Source organism: Leiobunum rupestre, chromosome 6, assembly GCF_980474605.1.
Source record: "Leiobunum rupestre chromosome 6, qqLeiRupe1.1.hap1, whole genome shotgun sequence".
Taxonomy (NCBI): domain Eukaryota; kingdom Metazoa; phylum Arthropoda; class Arachnida; order Opiliones; family Sclerosomatidae; genus Leiobunum; species Leiobunum rupestre.
In genome coordinates this window covers 65,732,834-65,746,309 of record NC_143389.1, presented here as the reverse complement: position 1 = coordinate 65,746,309, position 13,476 = coordinate 65,732,834, and the positions used below count along the sequence as shown (strand labels likewise).

Below are 13,476 nucleotides of genomic sequence, written 5' to 3'. Positions count from 1 at the left end.
ATTTTTATAACCCGTTAAGTTCGCTCTACGTTGGTCCTAGCGTAGATTGCTAAACTTGTCTAAACATTTTTTAGATTCCCCAATAGTTTTGTAAATCTGGCTAACTTTTGTCGTTAAGACTCGGACGTTACAAAATTTTCTACGCCAATTACCAAGATATTGAGATAAAAAAGTTGGTAGACCAGTTGTAGAGAACGTAGTATTATAGAAGTTTGATAAAAAAATTGTGTTCCTTAAAGGCAAAGAACTACAATGTAAGGATAGTACTTTTTTACTTGCTAATAATTGTATGTGTTTGGCACCAACGTTATGATTTTAAATTGAAAAGGACAACCTTCTCTTTAAGCTCCAAATGTAAATTTATAAGTATAATTCTCTATCAGTCAATCTTATATTGTTAAAAAATTTATGCAACTTTTCTAAGTTTAAACCAAGAACTTATTTAGGTTCCTAAGAACCTAGAGCCACGTCATGCTGGGGCCATGTTCTTAAAAAAATTTGAGACTAGAGGTTTTAAAATTTCGAAAATTAAACATTTTAAGCATAAATAAAATATTTGAAAGTACTATAAGTATTTAAAATATAAAATATATAGTTACATTTCAATATTTATAATCAAGTCTGTATTCATGCTAACAGGAATGTGTAGGCCTGTTCGCCTCTGGATTCCTGGAAGATAAACCATGCCCTTCAATAACCTTTCAATCATTAATTGTAAAAAAATTGTTTAAACTATAGAAAGTTTTACATTAATGGCTTAAAAAAAATAAAAATTAATCAAAAAGTGTTTAAATGGATGGAGGACCAAATTCGGCATTTAAAAATATCCTAATTTCGAAACCTCTAGATGTCATGGCGTGCGAATTTTAGGGCGTGGCCTCTGCGTGATAACAATGTGACATCTGGTGTCAATATTTCCGTTCAAGGTTCCCAGGAACTTAAAAACATCCCTGAGTCGCCGGGAGTAGTGGCGTACTGCTGTAATCCCAAGCTTCTGGGAGGCAGAGTTTGTGACCAGTCGCCCAACGGGTGGTCAGAATACCTCCTCCGCGGGTGTCCCACCCCTGTCCCATGTATCTCCCCGTTGGCGTGGCCTTTAAACATATCTCACCCCTGATTAATCGCATAGCGGTTAGTGGACTGTATTGTCCCATCTAATCTAACAACAAAATTCTTAAGTACACGTATACTGGCATTCCAAACGAGATTAGTTAGTAAATCAAGAAATCGTGCTCACGAGGGTTCATAAAACCAGTAGTCAAACACGTAACGAAACAAATAACCCCAAATATTGAATCACCTGGGCTAAATCGTGTCTCACGTACGCCCCTATGGAGAATTTCCCACATGGTGCCCGGACATAATATAATTGAATTTCCCGCTTAGCTTTGTTTGCCTATAAGGATAACGTATCCACCACCTTCGTTGCAAGCTTCTACGGTGAGCCAAGATCAAGAATACGCGTTGTCCTATTCGCCTCCTGATTCCCCGAAGAAAGACCACGCCCCCTCTTTCCCCCTTTGCCTCGGTAGGGGGGGGGGACACTCCGATATGTAGTATATGCGTGCAGGCGGAGGATACTCTCTGGGGATCATGGAAACAGAGGCTAGAGTATTCACTGTAAGCCCGAAACATTCTTTCCTGGGTCTACCTGTTCTACTAGGGCCGAAAATGATGATAATCCGATTACTCCTCCTCGCATCTCTGCCTCGGTGCCAGGAAAGGAAGTCGGAGCTAGATTTTAGTCTCCCTTCGGTTTTTTCGGCTTCTTCTTTGGGGATTAGTTACCACTATTAAATTTCGCCTATTTTCGAAAAACAGGGTGAAAAATCCGGTCATGTTTAAAGACTATTAATTCTAACTTTTACATTTTATATATTAGGTTGGAAAACAAAGCTAATCAAATTTCTTGTGAAATTATACAGAGTGTTTCAAAAGGTTATGCAAAAATTTTAAGGAGTTGTAGGGGGTGAGTTGAGAAGTATGCCTGTGATTTTCCCCATTTTCTTACGATGAGTTAAAACCGCGCCAGAGAGCTTCAAAGTGTGGCCTACTTACTTTTCAAGTAGGAGATATATTTTAAACTTCTGGTTACAGTTTTTAATTACACTTGAGAAAATGTTTTTTTTTTTCATTTCCAGGTACGTTATTGAGTTCAATCCCCTTTTCTTTGATGTCCTCTGAAATAACCACGAAGGAAAAAAGATCCAGCAACTCGCGACATGGCCTAGCTGAACTTTGCGAAGAAATTCAAACCGTGGAAATAACGCGATGCATTTATGCCCTAAAGCGAGATTTCTTTATCTTTTGGCAAATACTTCCGCAGTACACCTGCGCCCTCTAGAGACAAAGCCAGAGACAGAGAACCGTGAAAAGAATAGTTGAGGAGATTTGGCGAAATGAAGGCTCAGCTGGAGAAATTAAATTTTCGGGCTTTCTTTTTCTCGCGAAGCACCCATACTTTTTTTTAAGTACGGTGGACGCGTTTACTGAGATAGAAGTGTGTTTCGTATTTCGTTCAAAAAGCGCGTTAAGGTAGATTTGCCTTACTCGAAATCGAATATTTTACAGGGTAGATATGTTTGGTCTAACAAAACGCGTTAAGGTAGATAATCTTATCTCTGCTCGAACACATAGCTAGGATAGCACTGATGGTAGACTTTTAAAAATATAGATACACTATTATTTTCCAGGGTTGATTTTTTCTTTAAGCGAAGCGTTAACGTAGATATTACCTACTCGAAAATAAAGCAATAAGGTAGATCACTAAATATCTAATGGTTGACTTATCAAAATTTAGACTAACGAATATTTTCCAGGGTTGATATTTTTTGCCTAATACCGTAAATATATAATTATATTCAAAGAAGTTAAGATTTTACTTACAGCTTTTTCTAAAATGATAACCTTTTTGGGTCCAATCTTTTTCCGAAAATAAATACAGAATTCAATTGAAGGCCGGGAGTAGTGGCGTACTCCTGTAATCCCAAGGGTTTGGGAGGCAAAGTTTGTGGATGGCCGTGTGAGGACGACCACTAATCCCCCAACGGGTGGTTGTCATACTTCCGCCACGGGTGTCCCGTCCCTATCCCCAAGTATCCCCCAGTTGGTGTGGCCGTTACACATATTTCACACCTGATTAATCAGATGGACGAGCGGACTAAATTGTCCCACCCATCACAATCGCTCATAACGAGTTTAAAAAAAATTAAATTGAAGATCGGGTTGTCAAATTGATTTAAGTTCGTGGTTTAAATCCAATGATTGCTAAGAAAATCATTGATTTGGATCGCCTTTTATACTTCAACGTATTTATGAACCTACAAAGGTAGGTGCTCTAGTAATGTCAATTAGCACACTAAATTACAAGTAGTACCTAAATTTAATTATGATTAATTAAAATTTTAGTTTACATTACCGCTGAATGTAAATTATAAATACTTAATAAAAATCCAATTGAAATCAAAAAACATATTAAAAAAATCTAAAAAATCAATAACGCTGATCGAAGTAACGATAATAAATATTTGGTTTTGGTTGTCTAGTTAGGCGCTCAATTTGAAAACTGTGATATGGAAGTATGAGAAATAACGTTGACATTCGTTTACTTCTGACGCAAACCTAACTGAGAATAAAGTGCTGTGGTGCCATAGTTTCTACTTCTGATAAGAAGCACCTCCGATTTTCGTGAATATTCCAGAGTTCCGTAAACCTAACCCGTATTTACGGATGAAAACGATACATCACCGTTATGCCTCCAATCCTCCACAGACATCGAGCACTATGATTCGCGTTTGCTATAGATACTTTCGTAACAACAATTTGCGAGCAACGTTTACCATAATTTAAGAACGCTAAAAAGAACAGTCAGGCATTATCTGGCGCCATTAAGAGGGTTGGCCGCTTCCGAGCCTCTGGGAACCATCAAATATAATGGCCCCCTTTTATCGCTTTTTTCTATGGTATGAATAAATGGAACCGTTAAACTTCCAACGCGCTACAAAGAGACCACGGGCCAAACACTTAGCGGGACGTAGATAACGCTCGTACGTCGTTTGCGCTTTAGTACCGTCCTTGGACACACCAGCGACGCTTAAATTATGGCTAATTTATAGCTCTGTTGACAAGAATGATTAAAAGCAAATGAACGTAGTTGAGATGAGACGCGGAGTCACGCTGAAAAAAGCAGTCTCGGAAACAAAAAAGGCACAATAAATAACAAGTTCTTTCCGCATTTTGAGCGTTTGTAAGCCATCTCAAGCGATTCCCCAAGGATCATCCTCAGGTTAATTCGCCACGTGATAAAATCTCTAGTGTCATTTATTCTAAGGTAATAGAGTTTGCACCGAAATTGCGCTTACTCTAATCCACCCTTGAAAATCTCTAGAGGAACTCACGACATCGGACAATTTTTCGACGCGGTAGGAGCGTAGACAAATAAGATACTTTCGAAGACAGCTATCGAATCTGTTCCATTGCGCCGAATCCCATTCGACCGAACCCAATCCCATTCGACCGAAAAACCCGCACTTATCCGGGTTTAGGATTCGGTTTTATCCGTTTCAGCATCTGTCAGAACAGCATGCAGTGTTACCTAACCTAACAGACTTAAAAATATATTAAAACGCTTCCATAAAAAATCAAAAAGAGTAGAAAGAAAAACTATTTTTTTGCGGTCGTTCAATTGTGAATATTGCGTCGGTCGATTAGAAAAATACAAAACCCGCCTTTGGGCTAATTTCATCAAAAACATTGGCGGAATTCGGTCGAATGGGATTCGGCGCAATGGGAAGATACCCAGCTATCCCGTACTAAAATTGTTGTCTGCTCAATGTAATCCTCCACTTGGGGGTGGCTAAGGGGATGAACCCCAATTGGGTACAATATCAGGCTTGTTTTGCCTGTCGTTATTCGTCGGTCTAAAAATTTCTTAAAAGCCTGTGACGTTAATAATAATAAAATAATAATCAGCTAGGCTAATACCCAAGGCATCACCATGTAGTCGAGAGCTACGTTAAAAAGACGCTTTTTGGAGAGGATAGCTGTCCTCGATAATCCTTTATTTGTCTTTGGTAGAAGTTTCGTTTGATTTTGTCAAAAAGCTGATAAAACAAGTTATACAGGGTGTTTCAAAGGGTTATGCAAAAAAATTAAGTAGTTGTAGGGGGTGAGTTGAAAAGTATGCCTGTTTTTTCCCCATTTTCCTACGATGAGTTAAAAGAGCGCCAGAGAGCTTCAAAGTGTAACCTACTAGCCCCTGGAAAACCTTAAAATGTTTGCATAATCTTTCTCAAACACCCTGTATATCTCGCTTTTTTCCACTTTTATAAATTATTTTCAAACCAAGTAGGAAATCCAAAGACTATCAATCCACGTTGGAAATAGTAGAAATTCTATTTGGGTTAGCTCAAAGATATCTTTACGTATTTTCGGTAATTATTTCGGTGTTAATTTCAAAATTTGACCGATTTATGTTAAGTTGTATTGTTCTCTACGAAATATCCCACTCATTTTAGCGCCGAAATTGTCCAAAGCCATGGAAGGGAGCGACCAACACTGGAACTCTTTGTCGAAAACAGAAATACTAATGGTTAATTTTCCTTTAACGTACCTGCACGATGAATATTATACACTTTTGCTAATATCCAATTATAATAATAATAAATAATCAGCTAGGCTAATACCCAAGGCACCACCTTAGGCCTAAGTCATCAATCGACTTTTGAAGCCATTAATTCAAGTGGCCGGTTTACAATGTGTAGGCAGGTGGCGGCAAGCCCTGAACGCCACGCGAGCCAACAGTTCCCTACACTAACTATTACCGTTAACCTCGACAAGTTTTTATGCAAGGGGAAAATCCCTTAAACCAGTGGGGAGAAAACTTGCAAACCCAACGCAGAAGGAGTTGTTCCGAGTTCTCACCCAGTGCCACATGCTGGGAACGAACCCGGCTCCTCTTGCTGCGAGGCGAAAGTGCTAACCACTCCGCCACCCCACTTCTTTGTTATTTGTTTTCTTGCTGTTTCAAACGTTTATAATAAGAAAAAATAGCATTGAGACGAAACCCTTTTTTATATTTTATATTCCTTACAAGAAGTAATCGGCCTCTTTAACTTCCGGTACGACCAAATACTAATTTAATGGCGTCGAGCTTGTATATATATTTTTATTCTATTACGAGTGGCTGGTTAATCCTTTCCTATCGTATATTCTTCCGTAATTCGTTATGACAGTAATTGATTCAAACTTTTTAAAAACGTTCATTTCAGCATCAAAGTACTTTTCAATTACCCCTGCTGAGAGAGACGTTACAAGTAGTAGAACTGGCTGGCGAAGGGTAGAAGTTTCGGCGAGGCTTAAGTTCGAGCTCCCAAAAGGTGCCTCGCCAGATAATGGCTTTTTGAAGTGGAGCTTTCTCCTCTCGTATAATTCAATTTGTATTTTCTTTCCATCCGAAGTTTTTAAGATTTCTTAGAACCCCTGAGGTTATAAGAAACTCGCGGGCGGTTTAATTATAAGAAAAGTAATAATATATAAATTATTTTTTTTAAAAAAACAAATATCCCCAAGATAAATTATACGTTGGAGATCAAAGCTTTAGATACGTACCGAAATTTTTAGTTTTTCCTTTTATTCCCAAGGAATTGCATTGCATAGAATTTTTTAAATAAAAATAGGCTAAGGTTTGAAAAGCAGCAAAATAAACGAAATTTCTGGATGAGCGATTTTCAACAAAAGTTTGATGAAATCTATTTTTAGGAAGAGTTAGAGAAATGTGTGACCTGGGGCGCGTCAAAATTCTAAGAATTCTTCCCTTGATAGTGAGAATTTTCACTTCTAAAAAATTTGACTGTCCTTCTCACGAGTGCTCTTGAGAAATTATAAATAAAAATGGCTAATATTCAAGTTAGTTTACGTACTAGATGCTAAAGAAAATAAACAGTATGATATTTTTGTGGAAGAAACTGAATGTTAAGATTATTTCCGATGAAATATTTCCTTTTAAATTATTAATAAAATTTTTTCTTCCTTCATATATTTATTGCTTAGTTTACAACGTTCGTGGCATCTTTTTACATTAGTAAAAGATAATAGCTAAATCCGGCTTTTATTAATCATCCATGCTAAAATTCCAGTCAGCCATTTTTGGTAAAGCTATAGCTTTTAATCTCAAAAGAAAAAAAAATTCTTAATAAAAACCAAAATCATGGAAATTTTCTTTTGTTAAATCTATGAATTTTTTTTACGGATTTCGGTTTTAAACCAAATAAAATAGGCCTAAAATAAAATAAAATAGGTTCCCAAAAATTTCCAACAATTATTACATTTTGTCAACTGCCAAAAAATATTGTGACCAAATTAAGAGATGTCGATAAATCTTAAAAGAAAACGTGATATAATGTGATCTACAAAGGTTTTCAATGCGATCGTTCAAAATGGAGGACAAAGTGTAAACTACTTCGTAAACACTTTAACTCACTCATCAACAACTTGGAACGTAACTGTGAACAAGCCCTGAGACGACCAAGGCTGTAAATCGAAAAATTGGGCCACTTTTAAATTATCTCGAATTAATGGGCTGCTTTTCGTCACTCCGTATAAAATATATCTCGGGATCAATGCTTTCGGCGGAAGGCTCCTGAAAGTAAAACTCATCATACTTTATTGCTTTTATTCGGTAGATGGTACCTCGGGAGAAGTTGGCCTTCGATTCATTCGGGAAACCGATCACGGAAGGCACAAAGAAAAACAAACTCCGCAACGCCTCCTGGGGGCACAAAAAACAACTAGAGTTCGGTCTCAAAAGGAATTGCTCCGTTAAGTGAATCCTAATACATCCCACTATATTTTCCTTCCGCGCTACTGCCTCTAAGATTAGAAGATTTTCCAGCTTACAAAGGTGAACGCTTACGAACCTTCCAAAGCGAGGTGGCCCTGTTCTCCCAAGATCACGCTCACCTCAAGCGGCTCGCTTAAAAACTCACACTGGCTTGATTAATATTCACACTCATTTGTTCTCCCGGCGATTTTGTTTTTCACTGAATGACTCTCTGATTCGTTCTTTCCCTTGTTGATTACAATTAATCATATTATTTTAGTTTCCACTGTTCTCATTGATTAGGTAAAACTGCTTTTTATTGACAGTATTCATTTGTCTCTAGATACAACATGGCAATATCAATACCGTACATTATTATTTCAATTTAATGTTGTATCTGTTTATTAGTAACTAAATAACTAAATTAACAAAAACCGTGGCAGTTGAATATTCAATTTATGATTAACTCTAAACAGCTCTTTAAAAATAAATAAATAAATAAATGATATAATTGAAAAGAAGCCCACAAAATAAATTAAATCAAAGTGCGAGTATCAATTTCAAAAGAGCGCTAAAGTCGCTCTCTCAATATGTTAGCGAGCAAATCATTTTCTATTCAGGTGAGCTCGCTTTCAAACCTATAGTGATTAAACAATCGATAATTTGTAGGTTTCTCCGTCATCTTGCTCGTGAACAAATAAAAAAAGCATAAAAAGTTCAAATAAAATCTCTTAAATTTCTACCGCTCACATCGTCTCAAAAAGCTACGCTCGCTCCAAAAGGAGTGAAACGCGCCAACATCGAGAGTTTCTCCACACCTTATTTTTTCCGTTAAAGGAAGCAAAAATGTCTTCAATGGCATTGGCTTCTCAGTTTGTTCGTCTATGTCCAGGTCTATATTGATAACGAGCCCTGAAAAGTCGCTTTTCTTTCGTTTTCTGGAGGGGCACTTTCTCTTCATTACTCGTAAGCATTTTGATTTTTATTTCTTTGGACTTCGAGCAGCGAAGGAAGCCAATGTACGATCGTGTCTACCGAATTTGATTTTTCGCTTCAAAGAGTCAATACACCGAGATTCGGAAGCCCAGTTTCCCCTGGCCCACAAGCCCACATAGAAGGCTGAACATTTTATTCTCATGAGAGGAATTTAAGGGTTAAGGTAAGTGCTGTTGGCTCTGGAGAGTATTGAATTGGATTTCTATTCACACTGAGTCTTCATACGTGTTTATGGGCAGTAGAGCAACTTTTAAAATGCTATTCGAAAAGCGTTCACCGAGAATTTGTGGACGTTAAAGCCTCTTCTACTCAGGGCGGGACTTAGAGATCCTGGGCCCATAGGCAGATAAGGAGTCTGGGCGCCCTTTTCATTTACTCTTATCCCTGGAACTAGGGAGCTAGGCTGGGCCTGAATTTCCCTGATTCAGCGTAGAAGTCTTTGCTCTACGGTTGTATTACTAAATAAAAGCTCTTAACAATCGTCGACTAAATATGCGATAATTATGCAACATTGCAATTTAAGGCTGCGTCCGTAAACTGCCAGGCAGAATTTTTTGTATTTTTAAAACAAAGTCTTCTAGCTAGGAATAGGCGCTATTATAAAGTCGGATATGCTTGCTGAACTTGTTAAAATGGGACGACGAAATAGTACAGTTAAAGCCTATGGATGAATTCATAGGCTCTTTGGTGGGGAAGCTAATGGAAGCATAGTGGAAGGTAGACTTTCCCATCAAAACAAGAAGGCCATTTTACTTTATAATATCGCCTATTTCTCCAATATAACGATTTATATTATAGATTTATGACTTCGAATACAGTAATTACGGTCACTGGAGGGCCCCTACCAAGGATGGGCCCCTAGGCCACGGCCTAGGTTGGCCTAGGCGGAAATACGGCACTCTACTGTTCAATTTTTACCAAAGGGAATGTTCTCGGCTATCTTAATACCAGGAATACTAGAACCGAAATGATCAGTAACAGTATTCTTTCTGAACTGCTAAAATGCTTGGTAAAATTTAGTTCATAATTAGCTGTTAATTATCAAGTATTATAATAAAACGTTTTCTAACAACGAAAAAACTCTTAAATAATTATCACTTAAGAGAAACATTGAATTGAAGTCCCACGCCGTTACGAAACAATATCAAACGTTCCTTTTTATGATCAGTCTCTGAAATGTTTAGACTCTCTTTAGTATTTATGTATAGAGTATTATTGAACATGTGACTATCTTCAAGTCCAACAAAATAAAATTGCCTCCAAAATAGTCCAAGTTAAATTTTTTTTTGGGAGACTACTCAAAGTCAGAAATTTATAAAACTTTGACTTTGGGTAACTCTATTATCTAAAATATTAACTTAGAGTAATGGAATTTTTGGTGTTTGTACCAGAAAATATCCTTATCAAAACAGTATATGGAACCTATTCAGATTCTGTATTTAATAGGTGTTTCTATAAAATACTGGAGGTCACGTGTAAATGTTTTTTCTACGTCTAGAGAGCGAATGTTTTAATGCCATTAATTCGGGTGGCCGGGTTTTACTGCGTACGAGGGTGGTAGCAAGCCCTTCATGCCCCAGCTCCCTACACTTACTATTAGCGTTAGCATCTACAAGGTTTTGTAGTATTATACTTACAAAGATTTCCAGCGACTTCCATCGTTAAATATTTATCGACAAAGAAAAACACCAGAAACATCAAATAAGAATCAAAATTTACAGTTTTTGTAAATTGTATTGATGTAATATCTTAACTACAGTATATCCTTTAAAAATAAAAATTATTTGAAGATAAATTATCAAATTGTTTCCTCAAAATAAAGTTTGTAAAGAAAACTATTAATTTTAAGTAAACAAAAATGTCAAAGTATATTTATTCGGTGAGTATTCATGACGTAATTGAAACGGCGATGCATTTTTAATATTCCACTCGGTTTTTTGGTCTGAATTATAACTGAGATTTCTGTCTCCCGACCCCAAAGGATAAAGTAGTGACACTTTTATTTCTTTTGTGAAAGCTGCAATTTACGTTTTAAATAATTAATGAGGCTGTATATATTAAAATTCTCAAAAATATAACGAATCCAAAAATTAAAGTAATACCGACCACAAACATTCTTAAAGGGATACTGAACTCAAAGATTCTTTAAGAGACTATAACCAAATGAAGTATAGCCCTATAAGGTAAGCTTCCGACAATACTCACTCTCAAAGCCGTAGTAAGCCCCAATAATTGTAAATGGATAGTGAACTCAAATATTTTTAAAGGTGTAATGAAGCCATAATTATTTAAAGGGAAAGTGAGCTGAAACGTTTTTAAAGGGAGAGTGATCTGAAACGTCCATAAAGGGATAATGAGCTGAAACGTCCATAAAGGGATAATGAGCTGAAACGTTCTTAAAGGGAGAGTGATCTGAAACATCCATGAAGGAATAATGAGCTGAAACGTTCTTAAACGGAGAGTGATATGAAACATCCATGAAGTGATACTGAGCTGATACATCCATTAAGGGATAATGAGCTGAAACGTTCTTAAACGGAGAGTGATATGAAACATCCATGAAGTGATACTTAGCTGATACATCCATTAAGGGATAATGAGCTGAAACGTTTTTAAAGGGAGAGTGATCTGAAACGTCCATAAAGGGATAATGGGCTGAAACGTCCATAAAAGGATACTGAGCTGAAACGTTTTTAAAGGGAGAGTGATCTGAAACGTCCATAAAGGGATAATGATCTGAAACGTTTTTAAAGAGAGAGTGATCTGAAACATCCATGAAGGGATACTGAGCTGAAACGTCCATAAACGGATACTGAGCTGAAACGTCCATAAAAAGGTAATGAGCTGAAACGTTCTTAAAGGGAAAGTGATCTGAAACGTCTATAAAGGGATAATGACTCATTATCCCTTTATAGACGTTTCAGATCACTTTCCCTTTAAGAACGTTTCAGCTCATTATTAATGAGCTGAAACGTTCTTAAAGGAAGAGTGATCTGAAACTTTCTTCAAAGGATACTGAGCTGAAACGTTCTTAAAGGGAAAGTGATCTGAAACGTCTATAAAGGGTTAATGAGCTGAAACGTTCTTAAAGGAAGAGTGATCTGAAACTTTCTTCAAAGGATACTGAGCTGAAAAGTTCTTAAAGGGAGAGTGATCTGAAACGTTCTTAAAGGAATAGCGATCTCAAAAAGTCTTAAAGGGATACTGATCTGAAAAATTCTAAAAGTTAACTCAAAATTGTACATGTGATAGTAGCCCAAAATTTCTGAAAATGATATTGAAAATAGTTAACCCAAACATTCGTTTTTTTTTCGAATCATAAAAAATGGGCAATTAAATATCACGTCATAATTGCTCTTTAGATGTTACATTTTTACCTCTAAATTGCTATCATAAATGCCCTGCTTAAGCGTTCTTCTTATATGTTATAGTTTAATTTTATTCACTCTAATTCCGGCACCAATTTTAAAATTTTCCTGTAGGCACGGACAAATTCATTTGTACGCGTCGTTGGCGACAAAACCATTAAAAATTTAATTTTCCAAAAGATAAAAAACATAATGGTTATTTTTTAACGAGGAAGATTACGGGTTTTAAAGGATACGATAAAAGAGAGGCGGCTGAGGCTGTAAGACCTCACGCGCTCAACCTCAATTTAGCTACGGGCGCTTGGGCTTTTACGTGGGCAAATGTTGACGAACGACGTTCCGTGACGTCGGCCAGAAATGAATCGATATGAAGGCGGTAATTTTGACATCAAGTAGTTATCTTTAACCCTATACATTACTCGTGTAACGAAAGGCACTCCGGACGAGAGGAAATAAGCGGGCTTAGGGTGGCTCGGGAAACAGGATCTCCAGAATCATAAATTGCCTTCTTTATCCGTTATTTCAAAAGAGACCTTAATGACATGATTTGATAAGAGTCCGGATAGAAATGACGGCTTTGTAAATCTGCAATTTTCTTAGGATGCCGAGCACGCGATCTAAACTGCGAGCAATTTCTTCCGAGCGCGAATTGAGAGCGAGGAACGACCCTTATTTGTTCGGGAAGCCATCGTTGAAGTATGGCCCGTCGTTCGCTGGCTGCCCTTTACGGAAACGCTAAAGCAAAATATTGGTTTATAAAGGCTAGACGCCATATATTTTCCTTCCCGATGTTTTTTTTCTTTTTAGTTTCACTTCGAAACTTTTTCGATGTGAAGCTATTACATTTTGCGTGTTAGTCCTTGTTAGAACTAGCGAGAACTTGTAGATGTTAATAGGAATGATCTGGTGAAGCCGTGTGGTTGGATTTAAGAGAGCTGGTTTTTCTCCTGTGGACGACGTAATATTATCTTGGTCTTTCGATGGGAAACTATCACGTTGGCCTTGGTAGGCCGCGTTACAACTGGCAGGAACTTATATATGCTACTAGGAATGATCTGATGAAGCCGTGTGGTTGATTTAAGAGAGGAGTTGGTTTTCCTACTGTGAACGGTGTAATAATAGGTTGACTTTTGATGGGAAATTATTACATTGTTCGTGTTACAGCTAGCGGGAATTTATAAATGCTACTCGAAGTGATCTGCCTTGTGGTTGTATTTAAGATTAAAGCTGTTTGACTCATGTGAACGACGTAATACTAGCTTAATTTAAATAATTTTTTCCCCACAGACATAA

At 37.2% G+C, this 13,476-nt stretch overlaps 1 protein-coding gene across 2 annotated transcripts in view; it reads right to left on the bottom strand.

The window, feature by feature from the left end:
* LOC149943192 (uncharacterized) overlaps positions 1-13,476 on the bottom strand; it is a 171,747-nt gene that overhangs the window by 37,519 nt on the left and 120,752 nt on the right. The gene's annotated exons all lie outside the window — the stretch shown is intronic.